We start from the raw sequence: 12444 nt of genomic DNA, 5'->3' as shown, positions 1-12444 counted from the left end.
AATCTCTGATTAATGGTAGCTATATGAGGCTATTTTGCCAAGCACTGCCAAGGTGAAAGTAATTAGTGTCACAAGAATAATGAATTAAAGATTACATTGTTATACTCCTTTGGTTACATTTTAGTTTAACATTTATTTCATGACATTTTAATGGTGCTGCCCATTTCTGGAACCTTGACTTTAGCAAATAATAACTCCATTTTATGGATCACATGCATAGTTTAATCTTTACCTATTATCTCCCACTTTCACTGGCAGTTTTTGATGCAAAAACACCACCAACCTCAGTGTAGGTAAATTCATGTCTACCCAGAGACTCCATTCATGCTATGACAAATGTTTCAAAATGGTGACTTCTCTACCCATCTTTGTATTCATATTAATTGAGCAGCAACTTGCCTGTGTAGTAAAAATAAGAACAGAGTCTTAAGGTGCACTGTGTGCGGTAGAGTTTTCAATTCTTTTTTACAGGCATTGGAATCCTTTTCCTGGGAGACACTGAAGCTGTAAAATCCATCAATTGACTGCTCTTTAGGTCTATCTCCCACTGCAACAGATCTTTATGACCCACGTGACTTCAAATTCTCTCTTCCAAAAGCATGATGATTAAATTCTGAAAGAACCTAATCTTACCCAGGTCTAAAAATAGCAGATAAAATAACAAAAGAACATAAGAACTGGCAGCAGGAGTAGGCAATTCATGCTCTTGAAGCCACTTCTACCATTTAATACCATCATGGTTAATCTCATCTCAGCTTCAACCCCATGTTCCTACCTGCTGTCCATAACCCTTCAACCCATTGCTAATTAAAAGTCTGTCTACCTCTTCCTTAAAGTTACTCAATGTCCCAGCATCCACCATACTCTGGTGTAGTGAATTCCACAGATTCATGACCCTTTGAGAGAAATATTTCTCCTCATCACTATGTTAAAATGGCTACCGCTTATCCTAAACTACGCTCTGTCTTTCTTTATCACCCCACATGCGGAAACATCCTCTCTACATCTACTTTTGTTAATTCCATTCATCATTTTATACACCTCAATTAGATCTTTTCTCATTCTTCTAAACTCCAAAGAGTATAGGTCTAAATTGTTCTATCTCTCTTTGTAAAGCAAAGCCCTCATCTCTGGAATCAATCAAGTGAACCTCTTCTGAACCACTCCCAATAAAATGCTATCCTTGCTCAAATATAGGGATCAAAACTGTGTGTTTTCATTAATGCCTTGATTAGATTAGAAGGATAGGAGAAAGTGAGGACTGCAGATGCTGGAGATCAGAGCTGAAAAATGTGTTGCTGGAAAAGTGCAGCAGGTCAGGCAGCATCCAAGGAGCAGGAGAATTGACATTTCGGGCATTAGCCCTTCTTCAGGAATCAAAGATTAGAAGAGTAACTGCTTTGCAAAGTTTGCAAGCAATCTTTCATTAAAGACAGGTCACGTACTTTGACGGGCTAGTGGCTAAAAGTCACCACCCCTACCCCTCCCCACTCATTGCCTCTGACCTCCAGATCTTCCTCTTCCCGTGACCCCATCCCATGATCCCCTAAAAATATCAACTCACTTACTTGCAGTTAAGCTTCAACCTTCAGTAATGACGCTCAGCTTCAAGAGTCTGATGGCTCTGATCGAGGGATGGCTTCTGGCAGGTCAAGATTTCAATGTTGTGGCTTATGATACAGCAAGACCACTGGAAGCTTTTAAGTGGTCAGTTGGAGTTTCGTCTGATGGTCTTTCTTGCTGGTGGAGATTGTGGGCTAGCCACTCCTGAAGACACCAGCTATCACATTGCAGGTAGCATCGGATCTTGGCCTTTATTGTTGGCTTTTCTTGTGAGACCTTCTAACCAAGTGGAAAAACCGGTTAGATAATAATAGAAGTGTATCATACAGTTATCACCATTAGTACACATGCTTTCTGTAGTTGAACACCTATTTGATAACTAAGTAAAAATAATTTATATTCATATACAAAGGAAATTCATCTGAGGATAATTCAATGTTCATGTGAATGACGTTTTCAATGCCTTGACCTTGAGTGGAACCTAAGTCCAATTGAAAGGTCTATGTCCTGTAGATTTGTTATCTCCTTTTCTTAGGTAACATGATTGCCACTTGACTAGATGTCTCCTGAAATACTTGGAATATGATAGTGTGAAATCTTGATGCTGAGAGTATCTCCACTGCTCTGAGAACAGCTGCCTCTGTTCCACATGTTGCCTTTAGGTCATCCTGCAGCGAATGGTCCAACTCTGACACAGCCTGACTTGATAAGCAAAGGCAGTAAGGATAGGTCTTCTCTGACACATTCACTTTAATGCAAAATCATTCAAAAAAGTGATTTCAAGGATAATGATAGATGCAGACAGAATGCCTTAAGTGTCAATACATGTACATTTAGCTTCCCCTCAAATTGATGTGTCTTATGTAAATCCTGCAGCTTATTAAGAATTCATGAACAGTGTGTTTCATATAGTGCCAATGATGATAGGAATGGAGAATAATAATTGCAACTTTCAGGAACAAAAGGAAAATCCAAAGTTAAAAAAAAATGTAAGGGGATTAGAGACTTAGTCCACTTATACGTCGATGGCTCGCAATATAGCTGGAATATTATTTTGTAATAAGCACTGATTATTGCCAAGTGTAAAAACCTGATCCATACTTTTTGTCAACTGCTTCTAAAAAATACGTAAATTGGCAATTTTGGGTATTTTTATAAAATCTTTAGCTTTTGTGATATTTCCAGGAATAGTGGGGCTTCATTGCTAGTGCATTAGCCCTGAGAGGAGTAACAGAGATCAAGTATATTTCTCCCTTTCATTAGTTTCCTCAACACTTGCTGTAGATTCAGATTAGGACTCAACTAACAAATTCTTTTACCAAGAGTGATGCAGCAATATCTTATGAAAATGTACTCCGTAGGTACCTTAAAAACTGAAGCCATTAACTCACTTCTAGTCATTACATTAGAGAATATAAACTACACTTAACCAGCTTTGGCCTGTTACTGAGCAATGACTTAAGAATGCAGGAAGTCTGAGTTTCATTATACTTTATTTGTTGATGGAAACCAAATCAACATTCATTACAAAGGTGCACAGTACTCTGTAATCTGTTCCAATAAAACATGAGCTTTGCTATTATATTCTTTACTAAATGTGCAGTGAACTAAGCAGGGATGGGAGGCAAGCTATGTAGATTGTTGACAAGATTACTATTAGCTTGGTTGCTTGAAAGGTTTACTTCAAGTTACTAATATTACATATTATTATTTTAAATTCTGAGGCTATTTTGCACTGATTATTAATGACTGTTATCTGATCTGACAGCTGAAACTCTAACGCAGCAGTATTCTATCATTAAACATCTGGCAGAATAAAACATGGGTGGTGAAGTAGCAATGATAGTTCATACAAATTTAATGCAGCACTCAGAATCCATAATTTATAAACTACGTCAATTTAGTCGGAAAACTTTGAGATTGCATTAGACAAAGTGACCAAACTACAAGTTAAAACTGCCATATAGACATATCTGAGCCATCTATTTTTAGAGGAAATGTATTCTTGTTTGCTCCCAGAGTACACACAATTCTCAGGATTTTCCAGGTGGCAGGAAGCTTCAATCTAGCTTGTTTAGCACAACCAGGGAGCTCCAGTGCATTTACCAACTGCAGAGATTCAACGTGATTTGTTCAGAACAATTTGAGTGCATTTACTATAATTCCAAAATTTATTTTTTTCTCTCTCAGATTATTGCAATATTTCCCTCAGAAACAGTAACTACAAACATGGTAGAATTTAGTATTCAGCTTGAGACAGAGGTACTTGGGTTGGAAAGAACTGTGCTAAGCTTAAGTACAGGTAATACAAAGGAATGAGGGCAGAGCTAGCTGGAAAAATGACAGAAAATTGAGAAAATCATTCATGGCTTACAATAGCGACATATTCCATTTATTGAAGTTTGCAAATAAATCAGAGATTGAGGAAAACACATCCTACTGTATTAATGTAACACTTCTGCTTCCGATCTGGTGATGGGTCAGCTAGATGCCTGAATCGGTGCCAACAATAATACAATCAAGTTGATTTTATGCTGTAGAATTACATCCAGTGGAAACTAGATTAAATTCAGATTATTTGGGACCCTTCACAATTACTTAACAAAAAAGAAGCATTTAATTTATGCCCAGGTAGAATTTGAACCTGAGTCCCAGAGGCCCATGTTAAATGCAGTACGCTATTCAGCCTTTATCTAAGAAATATTTCTACGAAGAATTTCTAAAAGCCTTATTGTAAAAATGCAACCAAAGGGAATACAACAGTGTTAACTTTTGCAACCAGTTCTAAAATCAAACAAACTGCTTGTTCTTTTGTTATCCTTAGTAGAATAGAATGCACAGTGCTGTCAATATCAGCTTTATGAACACTTTGGCCAGGATGTGTAGACCAGCTGCTGGTGTGGGCCTATCTAATTACTAGCTGAACAAGCGACAATGGGCAGAATGACAGATTGAGTGGAAAAGGTTCTTTCATCAGATACAATTCCAGCTAGCCGTCTACTGTATAAGGGTGGGTACACTGAAAGAGAAAAAGATGTTGACATTTCCCATAGTCAATGGAAACCACAGCTAGCAAAATGAATGAATAGTCATCATTCAAAACGGAACAAGTGATTTATTACTGCAGCATAGACTACTTTGTGCTTAGAATTTTACTCCTTGGAAGTTTATAAAGTGTGAATTCAATGCTATATATTTGAAGACAGTATTCAGTACTTTTCACCAAAATGTAACTCTTAAAGATACAGTAATGTATTTACTGGGATAACCCCAATGACCAATCAAGGCTTTTAATATTTAATGCAATTCAACTTTATGTATGCATGTGTACACTAAGACTGCTAAATTATGTACAATGATATAATGGCTATTGTAAGTAACTTTCAAATAACTATAAGAAACTGTTAAATAAGAGAGGGTGAAAGTGAGGACTGCAGATTCTGGAGATTAGTGTCAAGAGTGTGGTGCTGAAAAAGCACAGCAGGTCAGGCAGCATCCGAGGAGCAGGAGAATCATCAGGATTCCTGATGAAGGGCTTTTGCCCAAAATGTTGATTCTCCAACTCCTCGAATGCTGCCTGACCTGCTATGCTTTTCCAGCACCACACTCTCAACTGTCAAATAAGAGAACCAACCTTAACCTTTCAGTGATTGAGTAATCATCTCATTCCTGACAAGAGGATTAGGTTGAATTTGGTTATATCTGGTTATATAAAGAGTCATTATTAAACCAATATAAAGCTCCAGAGTTTCAATTTGTTCAACTATATTTCTTTCAAAAAACAATTGCACAATTATTTCTGTGGGAACGGAAACAATTCTGTGCCATGACATTTAATACTGAACAACTTGTCTGATTTTTTTTTAAGTGATCAAACGTATTCTGTAGAAATCAATTAGATTAGCAGGGTGGGAGTGCAGAACTAGTCTGCAGCTGCAGTAGATCCGCAAGTATGTGGAGGATATAGGTTTACAGCAGAAACAGCTTTACACTGCTAAGTAGTGTTTTGTTTTGGAAAAGCCACAAAAGGACATGGGACAGCTATTATGGTCCTGTTGCAGTGGGATTGCTTCCCTTGGGTAAAACATACACCTGCGTTTTACCTCATGCTATAACATGAGGTCAACTCATTTAAATAGCCCTTTTCATTATCATCAGCCTGACAGGCTAGGAAATGCAAAGAATCAGAAAGCAGGTTATCAGGTGCCAGCAGCCTCTTAAAGGAAATATCTGCAAATTTAAATCATTAAGAGAGGAATACATTCCCAGAAGAAGTCAAGAATAGTTCCTCAGCAGAAAGGACCAAAAAAATTAATGCTGCCTCACCCCCTACCTCAAGAGCAAGAATGGGAAAAAATGAGCAGGAAATTTGTTGAGCAATTCATGCCATTCTGTAAATCCTAGTGTCCAGATGGAAGGTGGAGGTTAGGGCAGTTACGAAAATAGTGAACAACGCTATTGATAGTATGGAATCATAGAACAATACAGCATGAAAGAAGGCCATTTGGCCCATCATATTGTTCCTGATTCTTTAAAAGGGCTACCCAATTGCTCTTATTCTGCTGCTGTTTCCTTGGACCCACAAGTGTTTTGTGCAACTTATACTACTTCAAGTGTTTATCTTCCTCCCTTTTGACAGTTACTATTGAATCTGTTTTGATTAGCATTTCATGGTAGTAGTACATTCCTAATAAAAGGAACTCAGAAAAAAAATCCTAATTTCTCCTCTAGTTTCTTTGCCAGGCAATTATTTTTCCTTATTTACTCTATTAAAGTGCCTCATCATTTTAACACTTCTATAAAATTTACTCTTAATGTGAAAGAATAATAAAATTTACTTTTAGTATGTAAGAATAACAACTACAGTTTATTTACTCTCTCCACATAACTGAAGACTTTCATCCTTGATATCATTCAAGTAAATTTATGCTCACTTTCCAAAGGACTAACATCCTGCCAAATGTGCAATGTCTCAAACACTGCCCCCCACACCCCCCCAACCCCAACCATTACTTCATTTAGGCTGAAGCAATATTTTATAAAGCTTTAACACTACTTCCTTGTCTACATCTCTGAGAATAAAGCCAAAAATCCCAAATGGCTTGATAGCAGCTTTTACAATATGCTCTGTCAACCATTGTCAATTTCATCAGTGTATCTGTGCTCCTGAAGACTTACTACTGTCCTCACAGTTTATAATATTTTTGAGTTTCATGCCACTACATGGCTTTAAATTTATGCCTAAAAGTGATTGTTCCAACGCTGCCTCTTGGAAAATGCCACTGTAAACATTCCTCTGCCCTGAAATATAAACTGCTCGTCATTACCTCCTGCTTTCTGCCCCAAAGTTAATTTTACACCATCCCAGCTGCTGTCATTTTAATTTCATGGGTTTCAATTTTAGTGATGTCTATCATTGTAATGCTTTATCATATGCCTTCAGAAAGTTTGTAAGTACAAACCACTCTGTTATTTCACAAAAGAACACAAAACAGGTTTATTCAAATACTAAAATAAAAGAAAGAACCAGAGATGCTGGATCTCTGAAACAAAAAACCCCAGAAATTGCTGGAGAAACCCAGTATGCCTGGCAGCACTTGTGAAGAGAAAGCACCTTTAACATTTTGAGTACAGCGACTCTTCTTCAGAACTGATCGCTGCTAGTTAAAGATGGTATTAATGCTGATGACAGGAGGGTGTGGGATATGGAAGAGGGAGTGAAGAGTTGATGAGTGAATCCAGAGAGAGAGAGAGAGAAAAACAACTGGGCAGATAAAGGGATTGTTAACAGTAGACCGGAGAAGAAGAGAAACTAGGTATGTGACAATGGAGGTGATCAATAGTTGAAAATGTTTTAGTTGTACTGAAAGCGACCCAGTTCAAGAGAGGACATGGGTGTGGGGGTAGATAATAGACATAGAAAGAGGTTGTCAAGCTCTCAAATTTTTAAATTCAATATTGAATCCTGAACACTGTAAGGTACCTGGACGGATAATGACTTGTTGTTCTTCCAGTTTACATTTAGCCTCTTTGGAGTTCTGCAGCAGGCCAGTGAGAGAAATGTTGCTGGCATGGGAATACGATGGTGTGTTGAGGTGGCAGGCAACTGAATGCTCGGAGTCATTATTATGGACACAGCATAGGTATTCTGCAAAACGGTCACCCAGCCTGCGTTTTGTCTCCCCAATGTGAGCAGCGAATGCGGTCGACTAGATTGATTGAGATACAGGTAAATTATTGCTTCACCTAAGAGGTGTGTCTGGGGCCTGGGATGGCAAGGAGGGAAGAGCTAAACAGGCAGGTGCTACACCTTCTGCGATTTCATGGGAAGATGCATGAGGATGTGGGGTGTGTTGGCAATGGAAGAGGAGTGGAGCAGAGTTTCCAGGGGGGAATGATTCCTGTGGAATACTGACCATGGTGGTGAGGGGAATGGCAGAAACATGGTTTATTATCCTTTGGATATGAAGGCTGATGGGGTGGAAAGTGAAACCCCCCACTACCTGGTTGTCAGGGCCCTTAGCTGTGTCTGACGCATTTCTTCCCTCAATCCTTCTCTTCCATCTCATAACAAAAATAGGGTCCTCTTATCCCTCACTTTACACCCTGCTAACCTCTGAAACCAAAGGATCATAAGCTTCCAAGTTCTAGTCGATATAGTCCTAACCAATCCAGTTTCACCTCAGAAGTCAGTCTTGCCATTCCAGGAATCAGTCTTCACCTCAGGAAGGAGCAGTGCTCCAGAAACTTGTGATTTCAAATAAACCAATTGGATTATAACCTGATGTCATGTGACTTCTGACTTTGTCCACTCCAGTGCAACACCAGCACCTCCATATCATGTCATTACACTAACCATCCCATGTGACTATAACAAAGGCAAAATTTCCCTCCTCATGCTCCTTGATCTGTTTTAGCCTTTAACTAGGTTGAGCAGACTTTTAACCAGCTGGCTGTGATTACACTGTCTGCTTCCATTCTTACCTAACTAATCATTGTCAGAATATCATTTGCAATGACTCTTTGCCTGCTCCCACTGCTGTTACCTCTGAAGTTTGCGAAGATCTATCCTCCACCCCACTGTATTTCATATATGCAGGTTTCCCTGTAGCAACATCACCTGCAGACACAATGTTAGTTTTGATATGCACTCAGACAACATCCCATTCCACTTCATCAAATCTCCTTTGCTGCTGCCAGTTTGGCAGATTACGTATCCAACTTTTTATCCAATTAATGTTGGATAGGAAGAGCTAAACCATTGTCTTTCATTAATGTGACCGACTTCATTTCCTATCTAGCAACCTCATCTCTCTTACTGGCAACTTATTGTGGTTTAGTCAAACTGTTTGCAACTTAGGTGAAACACATGGCCCTCAAATAAGCTTCTGACTACATCCCCACAACACTATTACTTAAAGTGCTTATTTTGACCTCTGTAATATCACTGGATACTGTCCTGCTTTAAGTCATCTGCTGCTGAAACTCTCTCTAAATGTTTTTCTTATCTCTTACCTTTACTATTCTAATGCACACTTGACTGGCCTCCATCATCCAACCTTTTGTAAACTTGGGTTTATGCAAAACTCTGGTGCATGTGGCTTAATACACATGAAGCAATGTTTATCCATTAACGTTTTATTCATAAGCTTTCACTGGCTCACAGTTAAACAATGCCTTGATTGTAAAGTGCACATCCTCAGTTTAGGATTTGTCATGGCCTCACCACTCCCTGTCTCTGTAATCTCTTATAGCTCCATAATCCTCTGTGATATTTGCACCATTGCTTCTTGAGCTCTGTATTTGACTGTATAGAAACAAAAAGAAAGATTTCCATTTAAAACAATTTTTCAATGAGGTTTGGGGCTAAACTTTGGAATTGTCTTCCTAAACCTCACCCCTTCTCCATCTGTCTATCCTCCTTCATGATTTTCTTTAAGTCTGAGCTTTGACCAAACTTTTGTCTATCTGTCCTAATATCGTTGTATTTGGCTCATTTCAAATGTTGCTTTATAACAGTTCTGTAAAGTAGCATAGGCTTTCATGGCAAAATGCTACATAATTACACATTGTTGTTGGCACTTGAAACATCCATTTCGCCAGTGAAGACAGATTTGTTATATTTGCCTAACTACCACACCCAGGGCCTCTGCCTCCAAAGAAGACTTCTTTTTTGATTTCTAATCAGCTTTACACTTTCACTGGTTCTCATTTTGCTATTAATAGTGAAGACAAGTAACTTAGTTCCTGTTACCCTAAAACTTGGTACACCTGCAGGGCACAAATCATGAGTGTGATGGAATATTATCTCCTTGTCTGGGTGGATGTAACTCAATACTCAATAAGCTCAACATCTTCCAAGACAAGTAGTCCATTCGATCGGCATCACACCCACTGTATCTAAGGTTCTACTTGATTTACAGTAAAGTAATGAATCTTAATGAGAAGAGGCAGTTATCTTAAACAAGGTTTAGCCTGTTGCACGATAGCAATCAAACACAAGTTACCTAAAGTGGGGTCAGTTAGCTCAGTTGCCTGGACATCTGGTTTGCAATGCAGAATAATACCAACATGACGGATTCAATTCCTGTGGTCACCATAAAGATCCCATCTTCTCAGCATTGCCCTTCACCTGAGGTGTGGTACTCTCAGATTAATCCACCACCAGTTATCTCTCTCTGTTGAGAACGAAGCCCTATGGTCTACTGGGGCTACAGCAACTGTACATTAGTGAGTTAGAAATTGTTACTGTGGCCGTAAGGGGCTCCACTGATAAAGGTCTTCACTCTAGAAAATCCGAAGCTGTTCTGCTTTTACCCACCTAAGTCCTTATGATATGACCTAGTTGAGTACATTGTAATGCAATTAACTTTACACCTTTCAAACCCATTACCTCATTCAGCATTAATTCAAAGCAAAATCCCAAGTGCTGGCCTCACTGATATCTGATTGTCGTATGATTTGATTGGGCTTCCCTGAAAGAAGACATGCAATCTCTTCAGCTGGCTGCTCATGCCTTTGCTATTCAGTAAGATCCCGCCCAATCTTCTATGATATGTTTGCTTTATTCATATGTCCTCCACATAAAATGTGACATTGACATGTACTTTGTGACTCATTTACTGAGAACATAATTAGCTACAGTGTGGATAGTAGGGTTTCTGATAGCTTCTTTGTTTCGACTGAACTGGTTATTCTGTCAGCTACAGACAAACTTATTGTCCCGATGAAACCTGTGCTTCGATAGTTCACGGTTATCTGTAAATGTTAAAAGAAATATAAAACCCACAGAGGAAAAGGGAATTCAGATTTCGAAGATCAGCATTTTAATTAAAACCAAGTCTGCATTGAGAATGTGGCCAATCTAATTAAACTCATTATAGAAAAAAAAAGTTGGCAATGCGACAGCCATTCGTATCACTTTCTACTGAGGCTCCTCTATTGGTCCTGTGTTATACGTGTAGCATTGCTAACGAAATGGGAAGATTTCCATCCTTTGCTGTTTGCAATAACACAACAGTTCATCAGGAACACATTTACTATATTGTTCCAAATAGTGCATTTAGCAGTCTTGTCCTGTATTTCTTCATATCAACTACTTAAAGGCAACTTGTATGGGCAGAGTCTTACCTTTGTTTGGTTAAGTACTGGTTACATCAAGTTTTTGGATGGTTTTTGGTTGTGAGGCTTAGTAAGTTTTCTCACTATTATCTTACCAAATTCATCTCATGAACCACCTACCCACCACTAAAGCATACCTGTCATCTGATTCTAGCTTTATCTTTCCACATGCTGTGCCCAGAACAACTCACAACTGTCAGAATATCTTGAATTAACCCATATCCTTGGCACTAGTGCCATCCTTTGTGGACTTGGACAAGCTCTGTCAGTGTGGAACCGCTCTGCACGATTCCTGATCCTTGCTCCAGAGATGACAGAGAAAGGAAATTTGGTTTCCTGCTTTGTAGGCATTGTGATACACATGGAGAAGTCTTCTCCACCCAGAACCAGCAGAGGAGGCTACCCATCAAACCATCCAAGCCTGGTCCAATATTGCCTAGGAGAGTGTGAGGACTGCAGATGCTGGAGATCAGAGCTGAAAAATGTGTTGCTGGCAAAATGCAGCAGGTCAGGCAGCATCCAAGGAGCAAGAGAATCGACATTTCGGGCATAAGCCCGAAGAAGGGCTTATGTCCGAAATGTCGATTCTCCTGCTCCTTGCATGCTGCCTGTCCTGCTGCGCTTTTCCAGCAACACATTTTTCAGCTCTGATCCAATATTGCCACCTGGCTCAGTGCAGTCTCGAACGTATGAAGACTCTCAGCATAAGTAGTACCATTTTCTCTCTGCTACCTCACACACACTCGATCTCTGCTACTCTACTCACCTCCCACCAAGACTGATGCTCTATTACTGTCAGTATTTCTTGCAACATCTTCCCTCAGCCACCCCATCCCCAATGCCACTAGTCCTAGCTGCTCTCTGTGCTCAATCAGGCACTACTCCACCTGCAGCAACAGTAACAGGAATGCCACCCACTTTCATCTCCCTTAATACCCCCCTCTCTATCTCATTCTGGGAGGGAAACAGCCCAACAATAGGGGAGAAAGGGTCAAGACTGATGGTGGGTGACCTATATGGGAGCTTCATTCCTTATGTGAAGAGCTTCCTGGCTCTGACTGACCCGAGCAGTTGACTGTGCATGTGTTCAAGATCCTGGACTGGTATTTGTGGCTGCTCTTGACTTGGTGTGTCAGCCAAAGTGAAGATCCTTTGAATCAAGTGGTGATCTGAATTTGCCAGGTACCTGATCTTTCTTCCTAAGTTGAGATTTCTTGATGTTTAGCTTGTCTGGTATGTTTGGTAAGATAGGAAGTTGAA

This window comes from Chiloscyllium punctatum, chromosome 2 (genome assembly GCF_047496795.1).
Source record: "Chiloscyllium punctatum isolate Juve2018m chromosome 2, sChiPun1.3, whole genome shotgun sequence".
NCBI classification, from domain to species: Eukaryota; Metazoa; Chordata; class Chondrichthyes; order Orectolobiformes; family Hemiscylliidae; genus Chiloscyllium; species Chiloscyllium punctatum.
The sequence above is the reverse complement of the archived record's forward strand: the minus strand, read 5'-3'. Positions refer to the sequence as shown.